Source organism: Alexandromys fortis, unplaced genomic scaffold (assembly GCF_014885135.2).
Source record: "Alexandromys fortis isolate MF-2015 unplaced genomic scaffold, M_Fortis_MF-2015_v1.1 scaffold_123, whole genome shotgun sequence".
Lineage (NCBI taxonomy): Eukaryota > Metazoa > Chordata > Mammalia > Rodentia > Cricetidae > Alexandromys > Alexandromys fortis.
The window spans coordinates 3,288,051-3,302,540 of record NW_026068003.1 but is presented as its reverse complement, the minus strand read 5'-3'; the positions used below and the strand labels follow the sequence as shown (position 1 = coordinate 3,302,540).

Sequence of the window (14,490 nt, the reverse complement as noted above, 5' to 3'; positions counted from 1 at the left end):
TTTTTATGTGGCTTATTTTTCTTTATTTCTCTTAATCTATAACTATCTGTACTTCTGTACTCTGTCTCTTTAAAGACTTTACCCTTTTTTTTTTTAAGACATCTTAACCTGCGTCTGTCTGGAGTGGGAGCATCATGGCGACTCTTCACTCAGCTTCTTTTTCCCAGCATTCTCCTCTGTCTACTCCGCCTACCTAATTTTCTGTCCTATGAGGGCCGAGGCAGTTTCTTTATTAATAAGAAATCACTCCCACATCAACCCAACACTTAGAGAAGAAACGATCCTTGCCCTTGAAAGCCTCCGATACTGAGATGCTTCTGTGTACTATCATGCCTCATGGGTTTAGCCGTTGCTTGCTAGAAGAAGCTCCGTCGTGCATCTTAGGAGTTTGTCACACTATGTGCACAGTGTACCACTCAGGGCTAGGTTCTGGGCAGGAGTCTTGTGATTGAATCCTGATCTCACCACTTCATGCCGAGTGATCATGGGGGATCTGTGCACAACAGCCATCATGTAGGCTGTCCTCCCACGACACATGTATTTAAGTTCAAGCTGCGGCCCGTGCTTCTATCTGGCAGAGACTGGAGTGTTTAAGATGGGAGGTCTAATTGCAAGAAGTTAGGCCATGAAGAGTATGTCTTTGGGAGGAGTATGGGCATGCCAGCCCCTTCTTGCCTGTGCTTCTGCTTCTCGGCCATTGTAGGTGAAGTCCTCCTCTGCCACGCTCTCCCATGGTGGTATGCTGACCCAGAGTGATAGAGCCATGTGATCATGGGCTGAAACCTCTGAGACCAGGAGCCAAAATACAGTTCTTCTCCTTCACAGTGATTCGGATATTCTGTTCCAGCATAGCAAAGCTAGCTAGCATGCCCCTCGTCGGCTTTCCTGTCATTTGGTGTCATGGAGATTCCTCTCCTAAGGGTTAATATGCAGGAATGAACCAGCTGCTGGAAAACCCTCAGCATGCAAAATGCCCCGTAATTGTTCATTTTTACGCGTGTTGATTCTTCCCACAAATATGAACTAGACCTCAGGACTCCTCCCTCGGTGTGAGCTATGACTGTAACTGTAGGCGTTTTTATCCAGTGCCTTCTCTTCTCTACTTTGGTAGGTAATTGCTTGGTTCTCATTCATCTTTTCAGATTCTAAAGGTATAAAGTCAGAGTTGTTAGTGAAGGTTTTTAGAAGAACATTTTCTAAGAAAAAAAAAAAGGGGTAGCTGCCAAGCCCAGGGATTTAGGTTGTGGCTTGGTGCCGAAGTAATTGGTTCTCTGAGTCTTGCATTAGAAGAAGTTCTTTTTCAGAGCGTAAGGTTGAGAGGGAGGAGCGGAACTCTCCCATCCTGGTAATTGCTGTAAGGGATGACTTCCCTTTAAAAACACACGTTATCGCGGCTGCTCCTTCCTCGCTGTGCTGTCTGAGCATCCCATCAGATATAATCACCATTCTCGTTTCCAAGTCTCCCTTTAACCGGCATCTGTTTCCTCAAAGGCCATCACTTAATATTCTCTGTGCACCTTTATCAACTAGTTGGGGGAGCGGTGTGTACTCGTTAGCAATGGACAGTTTCTTCGGACAACACAGAACTGGTGTAGTCATAGAGATCTGTGCCTGGCGGAGACTTGAGGCATGACGGAAGCTAGCTGACGCACACCATACACTGCTTATGGTGCTGCATCCCTTCAGCCCCCGGTAGGTTGACCACGCTAGGATGACCAGAGATTAATTCATAAGGCCCCATTAATAAGCCGAGTGAGACTCAAGGATGAGATATTTAATATTTTCTTAATTCCCATGCACATGTGCACGTGCGTGTGTGCGTGTGTGTGTGTGTGTGTGTAAACTGAATAGATTTGGTCATGAAAACAAATAAAAGTGTCTTTTAAATCGTGTCTTCCTGAAAACTAACTAGACATATCATTTTATAGTTTTGTTTTCCCCGTGCAAGAAAAACAAAAGGACAAGAGGGGGTTTTCATTTTCTTTCTTGTTCCTTCCCTAAACCAGGAAAACATTAGGAAATTGCAAGTATGTTGTTTTCATCCTGTCAGAGAAAAGCTTAATGTTTTCCTCCAGCAGGCGCGGACTCATACTGGGACAGTATATTAAGACTCATTTCCAGACATTGATAAAGCCATCTTATCATGCACTTACCAGTCGCTCATATTGTGGCCTGTGGCTCTTCAGGGGTTATCGGAGTATTAAATAAAAACTGCGCTCAACTCTGCAGCTACTCTGCATTTTCTCTCATAATGGGGAGTGTTGGCAAGCCTATGGGAGGAGAAATACTTCCTTCTTATTACTTTGGTTCACGGCAGGGACAGACCCCTGCAACCAAGGTTTAATCATATGTGTCTGTCATGAACACGTGAAAGATACTCGGCCGTAACTTTGAGTTCAGGTTCAGACGCCGTCACAAACCTAACCAGTGAAGGCCATTTATGGGGAGATACCAGCAAGGCCATGGGAAGCAACGTAAGGTTTGCTGTATAGATTTCTTCCTGTGGCTTTGGGTGGTGCACATCTGCAGGGATTTGGAGAGAGTGGACTTGGTCACTGAGTGACTCTATCAATGTGAATTTCTCCTACAAGTGTTTGCTCCACAAGGACAAATCCACCACTGCAGATAACCCTTTATGTCAAAGAAACAGCACCATCGGGGTGGTGCACTTAGGTCTCCTATAGCCACATTTTCCCGTGGGACTTTTGGTCTCAAGATAGGTTTCCCCGTTCCTACTGCGCCCAAGTTGAACCAGAAAGCGCATATTTTTCAACACTGAGTAACGACTGTGAAAACTGCAAAAGACACATAGGAGCATTGGTTCTCTGCTAGGACCTGGGGCAGAGTGGCACATGTGCTCTTGCGCTTGTCCCCCTCCCCTCCGCTCCCCTCTGTTCCATTCCTCTCCTCCTCCTCCTCTTTTGCAAAGACTCCGTGGCTGTTATATGTGTGTATCATGTGTGATATAATAATCAACCAGGAAATAGAAACATGACTTGTCCAGCAGTGTAAGCTGTTAGGTCCATGGAATGAATTGAATTTGGTGCGGATATCTTGGGCTAGGAAGGAGCTATTTGTCTTGCGAATCATCCATGTCTTCATGGAGAAAATATCACAACATTTTTTTTCTCTATCTTTTAAATTACTGCAAGATCTAGGGCAGTCTGGGCTATATCATCAGTTCCAAGCTTTCCCAGACCACAGAATGAAAGCTTTGTCTCCAAAAACGATAGTAAAATAAGGTAGCTGACAGGTGGGCGTTATTGATTGCAAGATGAACGCTTCCTGTCGCGTACTTGCCGAGCACAGGGACGAGTGTGGACAAGCCAGGGTGGACAAGGCTCACATCTGTCTTGATTGGTTGCCCCTGTAAATCAGCAGAGCCTGGCTCATAGTAGGCGTTTGAGATAATGTTCTATTAAATCTGCCAACCCACTGGTGGCTTGCTGTTGCCTTTGAGTTACAGGGCTGTGTTTGTGTTCGTTTCTTAGAAAGCCGCCCTTCTTTTCGCTGCCTGTTCTTTACGTCTCTGGTCCCAGGTCTAAGACAGTTTTTCTTTGTTTGTTTGTTTGTTTGTCTTGACCCAACATGCTCTTTCCCTCCATTGTTCTTCTTTCTGCTTGAAAAGATACAATGACAATCAAAGCAACTGATGAGTGTCTGCTTGAACAGCTCTCTGGAGATTTTTTTTTTTTACCATCTTAGGACACTAGACCCCAGCATAAAGTCTGCCACTTATGTACTCAGTAAATATGGCATTAAATGAATGAATGAAAGTAATTAATTACTAAGCAACACAGTGAGTGGTGTTTTAAATGAACCTCGCATGACAGTGAGGATGATGAGTCAAAATGAAGATCTGCTTGAGCTTCGGAATGATGGTGACAGACGATGATGTCTGTCCTAATTCTGACCATGTGGCGGGCCCTATCTATCATTCTCCTCACAGAACCCCCTAATACCTCTGCTGTGAAGGCAGAGTTACAAACCTTACCTTCCAGTGGGGACATGCTTGTGAAGGCTGGTGGCCTGGGAGAGGCCTGTACCTGTTCGGCTTATAAACCCCAGGATCCAAACCCATATCCGAAACCACAATGCAAATTTAGGCTATTTTGCTGTAAAAGCATTTCCAGGCGTGTAACCCGGCAGAACAGATGGCAGTATCTTCATATCTCCCGAACAATGTGATGGTTTAGCTTGTGACAATCACAATGGCCTCATCACCCATCACTTCACCGTGAACCTCTGGCTGTGCTTGAAGGCAGACACGAGAATGTAAAACTAAACACCACAGGACCCTTCCTTTTCATGGGGTGCAGCAACAATGCCCTCATCACCCATCCTGGTAGGGCGGATGACCCCTAGCTGTGCTCTGTGCGGTGCATCTGTCTGTACGAATGCAGCAGGTACCCCCCAGTGTTTATCACGCGTCGCATGGCAGCCGCGTAATTATGTACACTTAGGCGGACAGATTAAACTATTCTGTGTCGAAGCCGCTCTGAAATCCCTATTCTATGTGTGGAATCATGCTTAGCATTGTCCACATTCAAAAGCACAAAATTACACGCCTACATCAGGAACTCATTCACACATTCCCCTCTCTGCCGTGTTTGTTTTCCTGTTAGAAACCGATCCAAACCAGCTTTACAAACGATGATACACAAAATGCTGATACTTAAATACCAAAGCCTGTGACATGAACCAAACAGCTGAGGCAAATTCAGCCTTTGACTGGTGCCTTCTGCTTCCTAGTTGCCTGTGTGGAGAGACTCGGTCCAGTCAAGGCCTGAAGGGTGTAGCTGCCTTTTCAAAGTTTCGAGCTAAGGCCTCTAAAGTGAGCGTCCACCGCGCACATTTTCTAACAAATGACATCGGCTCAAAATCAAGCGTGCAGGTAGGGCTTCTGTTTCACGACGGTGAAATTTTCTGTAGGCTTTCTCCACTGTGGAGACCCTCCTCGCCGAAGACGAGGCCTCCTCTTCATAAAGGCAGACCCTTTGACGGGTGACCCCCTGCTTCAGAGAGGACCTTTTGATTATCAGTGACCGAAATGAAGGATCGTAAAACGATCTCACATTTGAAAGCGAAGCTTCCACTTTGTGGGAGGAAAATTCATCTCCAGCCCTAGAACATATAAGGTTAATGATGAACGTGCCGCAAGGGGAGAGATTTGAAGAAAGCAAAATTGTTAAGTCCGCTGAGGACTAATCAAGCATATTGTTCCCTTGATTCTAGAAAATTCAAACAAGCATTTCAAGAAGGTTGAAAAGACACCCGTGGCATACTTTTGGTTTGCTTTGTCTGCAAACCTGTGTTTCCCTCTTCTCTGGGTGTAGGTGGCTCCAAGAATTTGGGGGAGGGGATCACTGATGGTCACTACTACTGGTGTTCTGGTGTCCACTGGCAGAGGGCTCTTTGTCCCTCTGAATGATACTTGTTTCTCTCTAGCTAATCTCTCATGCTGTTCCGCAGGCTGAGGCACCCCGGAGCAAATCAACCTCAGCCTCACTGATGACTGAGGCAGGACTTCTGGGGTGGGAGTGTAAGGTAGTGCTAGAACAAGTACTTACCTAGCCTGCCTGACCTCCTGGGTTTGGTATCTAGCACCACAGACTAGAATAAGCTTGCAAACGTCTGTGGTCTGTGCCGCTACCTCAAGTCAAGTCAATGCCAGAGGGCAGTGCTGCCATGGGCTTGTTGAGGTTAGCAACCCTGGCCTATGCTGTCGCCTGAGCCCATGATGGGGGGCTGTGGTCCGTTGTCTTGCTGCTCTAGAGTGTTGTGATGGGGGTCTGTGGTCCTGCCGCAGCCAGGGTCATGTTAATGTCCATAGTCTGAGTCACCACCAAAGGCCATGTGGATGTCCATGGCCTGTGCTGCCGCCTGAAGCCATGTAAATCAATGGCCATGGGCTGCACTACTGCTTGGGATGCTTGGGACCATATTGGAGTCCATGGCCCATGCTGTAGCAAAGGTCTGTGTTGATGCCCATGGTCTGCACTGCCACCAGAGACCAAACTGAGCTCCATGGCATAAAGCCAGAAACCACACAGAAGTCCATGATCTCTCCTCCTGCTCACTGTAATGGGCAAGGAAGCTACTTTTGCAGTGATATATGGATATAGACTCACAGTTGAGAAAGAGGGACATAAAAGGCTTCTGTAGTGGTTCCCCACCCCCAAAAGTACAGCCTAGACAGAAAGCCTTTAAAGAGAACGCTTAAAAATTGTGGTAAGGATGCTGAAGTATAGCTCTCCATAACTGATGGCTTCTGGTGGGGGTGAGGGTGGGAAAGGGCTCAGTTTTCTTTAAGGGCCTGGCCACCAAAAGTTTGACCAATGAGTATATGGACAATAAAATTTGGACATGTTTTCTACCTTTCTTCTTCTTCTTCTTCTTTTTCTTCTTCTTCTTCTTCTTCTTCTTCTTCTTCTTCTTCTTCTTCTTCTCCTTCTCCTTCTCCTCCTCCTCCTCCTCCTCCTCCTCCTCCTCCTCCTCCTCCTTCTCCTTCTCCTTCTCCTTCTTGTCTTCTTCTCCTCCTCCTCTTCTTCTCCTCCTTCTGAGAACTATGAAGTGAGTGTGATTTGTGAAATTCCAAAATAATCAGTAATCAAAAATATTATGTTGGGACAAAATGAACAACAAGGAAAGCAAAACAACAATAACAAAAAAATTAGAATTTTCATCCTTAAGAAAACAAACTCTTGTGGCCAGTTTAAATCCCCTCCCTGAACCTTCTTCTTACCCACCCACCAATCTTGCCTCCTCCCTCTCCCTCACACCCACTCTCTGCTTGACTCCCTTTCCCCCACTCTTCCCCTTTTTCTCCAAGCCCCCACTCTTTTTTCTTCATTCTTTTATTTGAAAAAAAATATGTAATGTACAAACAGGTACAAAAAATAAATAAAATGATAGCCTTCTGAAATTCCAGAATCCAAAACAAGCACCTGCCTCACTTGGCCAGATTTGCTTTCAGAGGTTTGTTCGTCTTCTTTCCCTTTGCTTATCAAAAAGCTGACTGATGCAACAAGGATAGATTCCATATCATCCCTGCCTTTTCCTCACTCTCTGTCTTCCGACGCATTCACTTCCTGCAGAAACCCCTGTGCTGTGAACGTGGGGCGTGTCCCTGAACAGTGCGTTCTTTGTGTTTTCACATGTGCATGCGCATATCCACATGCTACATGTGACTGTGTCTGTGCGTTTCCAGTAGTTTCTATTGCTTAATGATTATCTGTGAGGAGACACATGCGCACTGATGTACGTGTATAGAACCAGCTGACTCCCTTTAGGGGCTGTGCGTTGTTCCACGGAACACGGGAAGTGAAGCTTTCCTTACTCATTGCCTTTTCCGGTGAGCATTTAAGTCATTGTGCAGTCTTGTTATGCTAAAAACAAAACAGAACAAAAAAGTGTGAAGATGCTCTTCTTAGTGTCTGCCTCCCTGTATGCAGGCTCATTGAGCACCTCTGCCAGGTAGAATCAGCATGCGTGGAATATGCCCTGCTGCTTTTGATAAATACGATAAAAGCCCTGACTAGAATAATGTCCCAATTCGGGATTCTGCCGGGAGTAATTGGAATATTACATTATTTGTCTCACATCTTAGACAACATTGAATTTTGCCAGGCCTTTTCATGTTAACTATTTGGATGGAAGGAAAATGAAATCTTATTATTTTAATTTCCTTTTTCTTCCTAACCAGTGCCTGGATTTCTTACATTCATGATCCGTTATATTTCTTCTTTGAATAACCCCCATTCCTCTGTTGTTTTGTGTTCTGCTTTTTTATTTTTCCTTTAAAGCGTTTCTTATATGTTCTGATTTCTTGTCCCCTGTCTGCCAAATGTGTCCCTGAAGGCATGACTGGCTCGGCGAGGTCACTCTTCAGATGGTTAGATTGTCTTGCGATCTGGTTTTGTCCTCTGCATCACTAAGAAGTCAGGCATATACTCCGCTTCCAGTGTGTCAGTCATTTGGATCTGATGTCTGATTCTCCAGCATAGAGCTGTCTGGTCCCCACTATCTCCACACGGACTGGCTGCAGTTTTCTTCTTCAGGTTTCCCAGGGAGACGTCTTAGTGATCTTATCTCCAGTTTATTCTCACCAAAGAGCCAGAGAGACCTCACTACAATGTAGGTCAGCTTTTGGTCCACCTCCACTCAGAACCCTACAGTGGCTTTTGTTCCTTGCAGCATATAGAAGCCTGAGTGACAGCGGGGGTCCAGACCCCAGCTGCTGGTCCCTGCTTTCTCATCCCAGCCCTCTTGCATTAGGGTAGCTAGTCATAGCTGCTTCCCTCCCAATACATCAACACTCTCCCCTCTGCCTGGAGAGATCTTCCTCCAAAGCCGTCTTTTTGTCTGCCTTCTGCATCTCATTCAGGTTTTGCCTGAGATGTTCATTCCCAGTGAGATCTTCCTTAATTTCCTTGTTTAAAAATGTAGACACCTCCGTAAATTCACCGCCCATTTCCTAGGGCGGCACTCGAAACATACTGCGAACTGAGAAACGTGCAACTACAGAAATGCTTTTTTGTCTGGAAGCTCTGTAGACTGTCACTCTGAAATCTGAGCATCATCAGGGCCATGCTCCCAGGGGAGCTCTCCCAGAGAATGGGTGGGTGGGGGTGCAGGGGTGGGGTTCCGCCTCTTGCTGGTCTCTGGTGGCTTGCTAGCAACACTTAGCACTCTTTGCCTTGCAGCAGCCTCACGCTGGTCCCTGTCCTCATAGGATATCCTCCTGCTGTGTCACCATCTTCACATGGTCTCCTCTTAGATGTAAACCTCTTCCACTAGATCTGGTCCATCCTGTTCCAGTGTGACATCATCTTAAGCTTTGTCTACGCAACCCTATTCCATTCTCTGAAACTGGAAAATAAGAATTTAATCTCTCTCCCTGCCTCCCTGCCTCCCTCCCTCTTTTCCTCCCTCCCTCCTACCTTGGGTGGGGAGGCCACATTCTCCAGAGCACTCAATGCCCTGTAATCACCCAGGCACTTGCTATCCTTACTTTATTGTCTGGTTTCCCCTATGAGCATCTCGATGGAATGTGAAACTATTGTGTTCAGCGCTGTAGAGAGTACTGCCTTGGAGCTCTGTCGTCTCTGTGAGTGTTTGCTGGTGACAGAGGAATGATTTCAGTCACAGAATGAGCAGGGCAAGTGACATGGCTTGGACACAATCACAGAGAATGAAGTACTGCCTGTGACTATGGCATTTTTTATTTCAAAACGGGTCTATGAAGGAAAAGTAGAACTAGAGATTACAGTGAAGAGGAGGTGACCAGATGGGGATGTCACTGGGTCATTCGTGAGCAGGAGAATCTGTTGGCCTCTTAGTCACTTTCGATAATGAAAAAAATCCTCTAATAAACACATCCTTCATATATTACTATGCCCATTTGACAGGGACAAAATAAAAAGATAAATTACATTGAATAGTTGTGTGGGGCCTAAACGTAGCAGCTGTACCAAATGTCTGTGTTCTTTTTTGTGCTGGCTACTTTATGTTAACTTGACACAGCTAGAATCATCTGGAGGAGACACCTCCATGAGACCTCTAAGATCTGGCTGCAGGCAAGCCTGTAAGATATTTTCTTGATTAGTGGCTAATGCGGGAGGACCAAGCCTGCTAGGTGGTGCCCCAGGGATGGTAGCAGGCCAGCAAATTATGAGGAGCAAGCCAGTAAACAGCACTCCTTTAAAGTCTCTGCATTCATTAAGGCCTTAAGGTTCCTGCCCTGCTTCAGCTCAATCCCTGACTTCCCTCAGTATAAGATGAAATAAACCCTTTCTTCCGCAAGCTGATTTTGGTCATGGGTTTTAGCACAGCAATAGAAACCCTAAGACATCTCACTCGTAATCGATGACAGTTGGCCTCGTGTTCCAAAGGAGAGGGAGTTAAATGACCCACAAGTGACTCTTGAGTGGATCTGACATGGAATTCTGCAAAGCCAGAGCAGTGTTCTCCTGGGTCAGGCTCATTGTTTGCAAAACAGAAATCCCAGTATTAGGATTGTCCCGTTCTGGAGGAGGCCAGATGCTGCATCTAGGAAGGCCCTGGGGTGGGAATCAGAATATGGACAGGTGCAGCACTATTCTGACGCTGCTGTCATTCCTCTGAGCCACACTCTCCTGCAGAGAAACAATGGTTCCAGAAGCGGCACTATGCCTCTATAGCCCCTTAAACAGTTCCTAACGCAGCCACGCCAGCTCAGTGATCTTCATGGACTCTTTGTATGAAGTTGTGTCTCGAAGCTGTCCGGTACACTGCCGAGTGACCATCTGAACTTGTTCTTCCCGTTAGGTGTCCTGGGACAACCCTCTCTGTCATTCCTCTGCAAAACCTCTTCGTCCTGCACCGAGGACCCCAAGGACACAGCACGCGTGTGAAAGGTAGTGTTTGCTTAATTTTATTTCTTTTCAAAGAGCATGATCCGTTTGCCTTACTGTGTGGATGTCCTTATGGTATTAGTCTCATTCTTTTGCATATAAATAGAACTTTATAATTGTTCGAGGTTAGAGCCAGATCTCCTTAGAGAACCTGCCCTCTTGCTGGCTTTTGTTTGTAGCCGCCGTTTTAAAATAGGAATATAAATATTATGTCAGTGACATAAAAGAATGATGGCTTCACTTTCTGAAGGAAAGCATTGCCTTCCCTTCCCATGAAGCACAGCCAAACCGGTACCTGATTGACATGCCATAACTGTTCTTCCCCCACTATATAGGCACACATATTTAATAATTTTTATAGAGGAAAAGAAAGGTTAAGTAGTCACAAAGTCAGGTTTTAATGCCTTGTGTGGCTTTAAGGAAGACGGTAGGATTGAAATGAAATTAGTAGCAGCGAGAGGAGCCCTCCGTCAAGGGACCTGTGTCCTTCAAGGGTGAAGGGTTGCTCTTGGTCAGAGAATCCCCTGCTGGTACAGAATAGGTAGTGAATGATGAATCCCATCAAGAGACCCAAAGGTTAGCTAAAGTCTTCCCTTCCCTTCATGTCTAAGTGTTTTCACCCGGTGGGTCAGATACGCAACTTAAAAGGAGATAGCTGATGGAGGAGAAATGAACTCACGATACTCAGAAGACAGGCTTCCTGTCACAGCAGTCAGGCATGCTGGAAGGAATGCCTTCGCTCTGACTTTTTCTTGCATGCCTTCCTTTCCCATGGCAGTCTTTAAACCTTCCAGAAAACCTAAAAAAGCTGCAATGTAGTTTCCCCCAGAACTGTGTGTAAGATTGGCCATTCAGAGATTCTCTGGCACGCCCTGTCTGCTAGCAGTCATAACTCATTCTAGGAGTGTATTCCAATCCTAGGTCAACAGAAGGACACAGGAAAGCTGAGAAGTTACTGAATCCCTAGGCCTTGCTCAGTTCTTCTCAGTCGAGGAGGTCTCAGACCAGTAGGTCATCATCTTTTTGACCAATCACATTCCTACATGAATGTCCATTTTGTTTTATATCTAAGCATAAGAAATGGGTTCTCCCTTGTCTTTGGTTTCTGTTTCCAAAGTCTCTCATGTCACATAAAACTTTGTATGTCAGATTTTCCACTTGTTAACTTGTATTTTGTTATAGGGATGTTGTATGTGATACTTGTTATGTGTGAGAAAAGATCATACACATGCACACACAGATACACACAGGTGTACACTGACAGTCATATATGTTGGCTCCACAATTCCAGTCTGGTCATTTCGCCAGCATGTAGGCAATGAGCTACTCTATTTTATTTGATTTTTAATTAATTAATTAATTAACTTACATATTTATAGACAGGGTTTTCTATATAACCCAAATTGGCCTCAAGCATGCCTAGCCTTCATTTCACCATTTGCCTGAATTCTAGGATCTCAAACATGTGCATGACTCTTGGCAGGCTGTGATCAGTTAACCTTGCTTTCATATATGCTCCTGTTCCTTCCTGTCGTTCCTCTTCATGCTTCCTCCTTTAACAACATCTTCATGTCTATGTCTTTGCAAACTGTGTGTGTGTGTGTAAATTGACCAACTCCATGAATCAAAAGACACCGGGTAACCCTGTCTCTTACATCTACTTTATCTTGTGCACCAATTTGCCCCTGGCTCTGCCTACCTTCCCATGATTCCTCAAGCCTTTGACATCCACGGGTTTATGTGAAGTTCATCAAATTGGCCAGAACTGCCTGTAGAGTTTGTATTGCTATCGGACATTGCTTTGTCATGTGAAAGCCTTCAATGAATACATGGTAGGGTGGGATAGGCCTCCCACTTTCACTTCCTAATGCAACTGACTTCTTGGTAGATTTTCTGCCAATCTAGAGAGCCTATCTACAAAGCAGAAGAGAAATGCCGTGAAGCCGGGCGGTGGTGGCTCACACCTTTAATTCCAGCACTCGGGAGGCAAAGGCAGGCGGATCTCTGTGAGTTCGGGGCCAGCCTGGTCTACAAGAGCTAGTTTCAGGACAGGCTCCAAAGCTACAGAGAAATCCTGTCTCAAAAAAAAAAAAAAAGAACCAAAACAACAACAACAAAACAACAACAACAACAACAACAAAAGCAAAAGAAAATGCAGTGAGCTGTAAACTTTGAGTATGGCCATTTAGCCTTGAGTATTTTTGTTCTGTTTGGCATCTTAACCCTAGAAATAAGGCTCTTAAAAATAAAGCCTGCAATTATTTGAAAGAGTAATTAAAAGTGACTGATTTTCAAGTTTGAGACCTCACTTATTTCTCTGTGCTTAGAAAGACGTCTCTTCTTCTCCTAACAATAAAAGACAGTGCCTAATAATTTCAAATACTTCCCCTCTGCTGTTTCTGCCTGAGTTTTTGCTGTTTGCTGTTTGATCTTCGTCAGCCTGCGTAACCTCTCTGAACTCTGGTTTCTTCCCCAATGAAATGAAATGAAATGAAACTAATTTTAGGAATTGTTTCCTATAATGGTTATGAAAGAGTAAAAGATAATTGATGTTAAGTGGTTACGAGGATGTCTTCCATGAAGAAGCTTCCAAGATATGATGCTCATAATGACTAATGGTCAAAACATGGTTGTCACTAGTATGCATGAGAGTAGATCACTTACTTACTATTGAAGGATTTTTAATACTTCCTTTCTCTTAGAATATTACCTATGACTATGTCAATGTGGTAGATGTAGAGATGTCTAAAGCCACAAAAGTAACACTGAATAATGTGACCAAGTGTCACATGGATACACCTAGGAAAAATGGTCAGTACAGAACTCACTGTTTTGAGATTCAAGACTGCCATGTCTGCGTGATGTTTTAGTGTATAATCTGTAGATTTAGTCCAGTCTCCTCGTGTGCTTGGCAAGATGGTCAAAGGAGCCCCAGGCCTGACTTCTGTTTCCTGTTAGGACCAAAACCAGGTATTTCTAGTCAAGATGCTGAGTGAAGGTTAAGGAATCATTAGGAAATACAAGAGAATATTTCCTCAGTGTTTTCTCTATACTTTACAGTGTTATCTCTACATCTGCTTCTGGTGTGACCATGAAAGCTCTACTAGGCCAGGCATGACCAGAGGTATCCATTATAGTTTAGACCCTCCCTCATCTATTACCTGAAGGCAGGAAGAATAAAAGTACACAAGCTGAAGCTTTGCAGAGCTGTACTTCAAAACTTGAAAGCTGAGTTCCCACCTTACAGTATTTACTATGAAAGCCGGGTTGACTGCAGTGAGTTTGAGGCCAGCCTGGTTTCCACAGTGAATCCCAGACTGGCCAAGGGGGAGAGTAAGATGCTGTCTGCAAAAGGTAAAGAAAAGAAAGAACTTAGCCAAACCTGGAGCTGCCTCCCAAGGCCCTGTTCAGCTAGTTCTGTTTAGCTAATCTACTTGCCTGTCAAAACAGATCAATATTCCCTGGAGAATAAAGCAGAAACTGGGCCTTCCTTCTTACCATTTACATTCTTTTATTCACACGCCACAACCTCAGATTCCACGACACATAAGGAACTAAGAAAATGGGAGCAGTTTTGAAAAATAGGCAATTATCTGACATTCATTTTAAGATGGATCAGATTTGAACTTTCATTGATGGAGAGCTGTCACTGTTGAAATCAAAATTTCCTGAGTGGCCTTAGAGCATGTGGAGGGGACCAGGACAAGTACCAGTAACCCTTACAATAGAGCCGTGGCAATTTTCTGGAGCACAGGGAAAAAAAAAACTATTTAAATGCCTGAACAGTGAAAAAAAGAGTCAAGGCTCCGGTAACTGTGCTACAAAATTTAGCATAGCTAGCTACTCAACATGTAACTGGAGTCACAGAAGAAATAGAATCATGCAGAAAGTACGTTTGAGGTTCTTGTGCTCCTGAGACCTAAGCTCATAAGTGATTGTAAATCCAGTTTCACACGACTGCACATAAAATAAAGTTAAATAAATTATAAAAATATTCTTTAAAAATTCGAAATTAAAATAAGTTCTAGACAACTGGAAAGACTGTCTCAAATAAAAGTAAAATAAAATGTTCTAAAATAGGACAACTTCCCTGCCC

The 14,490-nt window shown here is 44.5% G+C and overlaps 1 protein-coding gene across 1 annotated transcript in view; it reads left to right on the top strand.

Moving 5' to 3' along the window:
* Positions 1-14,490, top strand: part of Fhit (fragile histidine triad diadenosine triphosphatase) — a 1,394,727-nt gene that overhangs the window by 396,594 nt on the left and 983,643 nt on the right. The window contains exon 3 of the mRNA XM_050161103.1: positions 10,309-10,397. The gene's annotated coding sequence lies outside the window, so the exon portion shown is untranslated. The remainder of the gene's footprint in view (positions 1-10,308; positions 10,398-14,490) is intronic.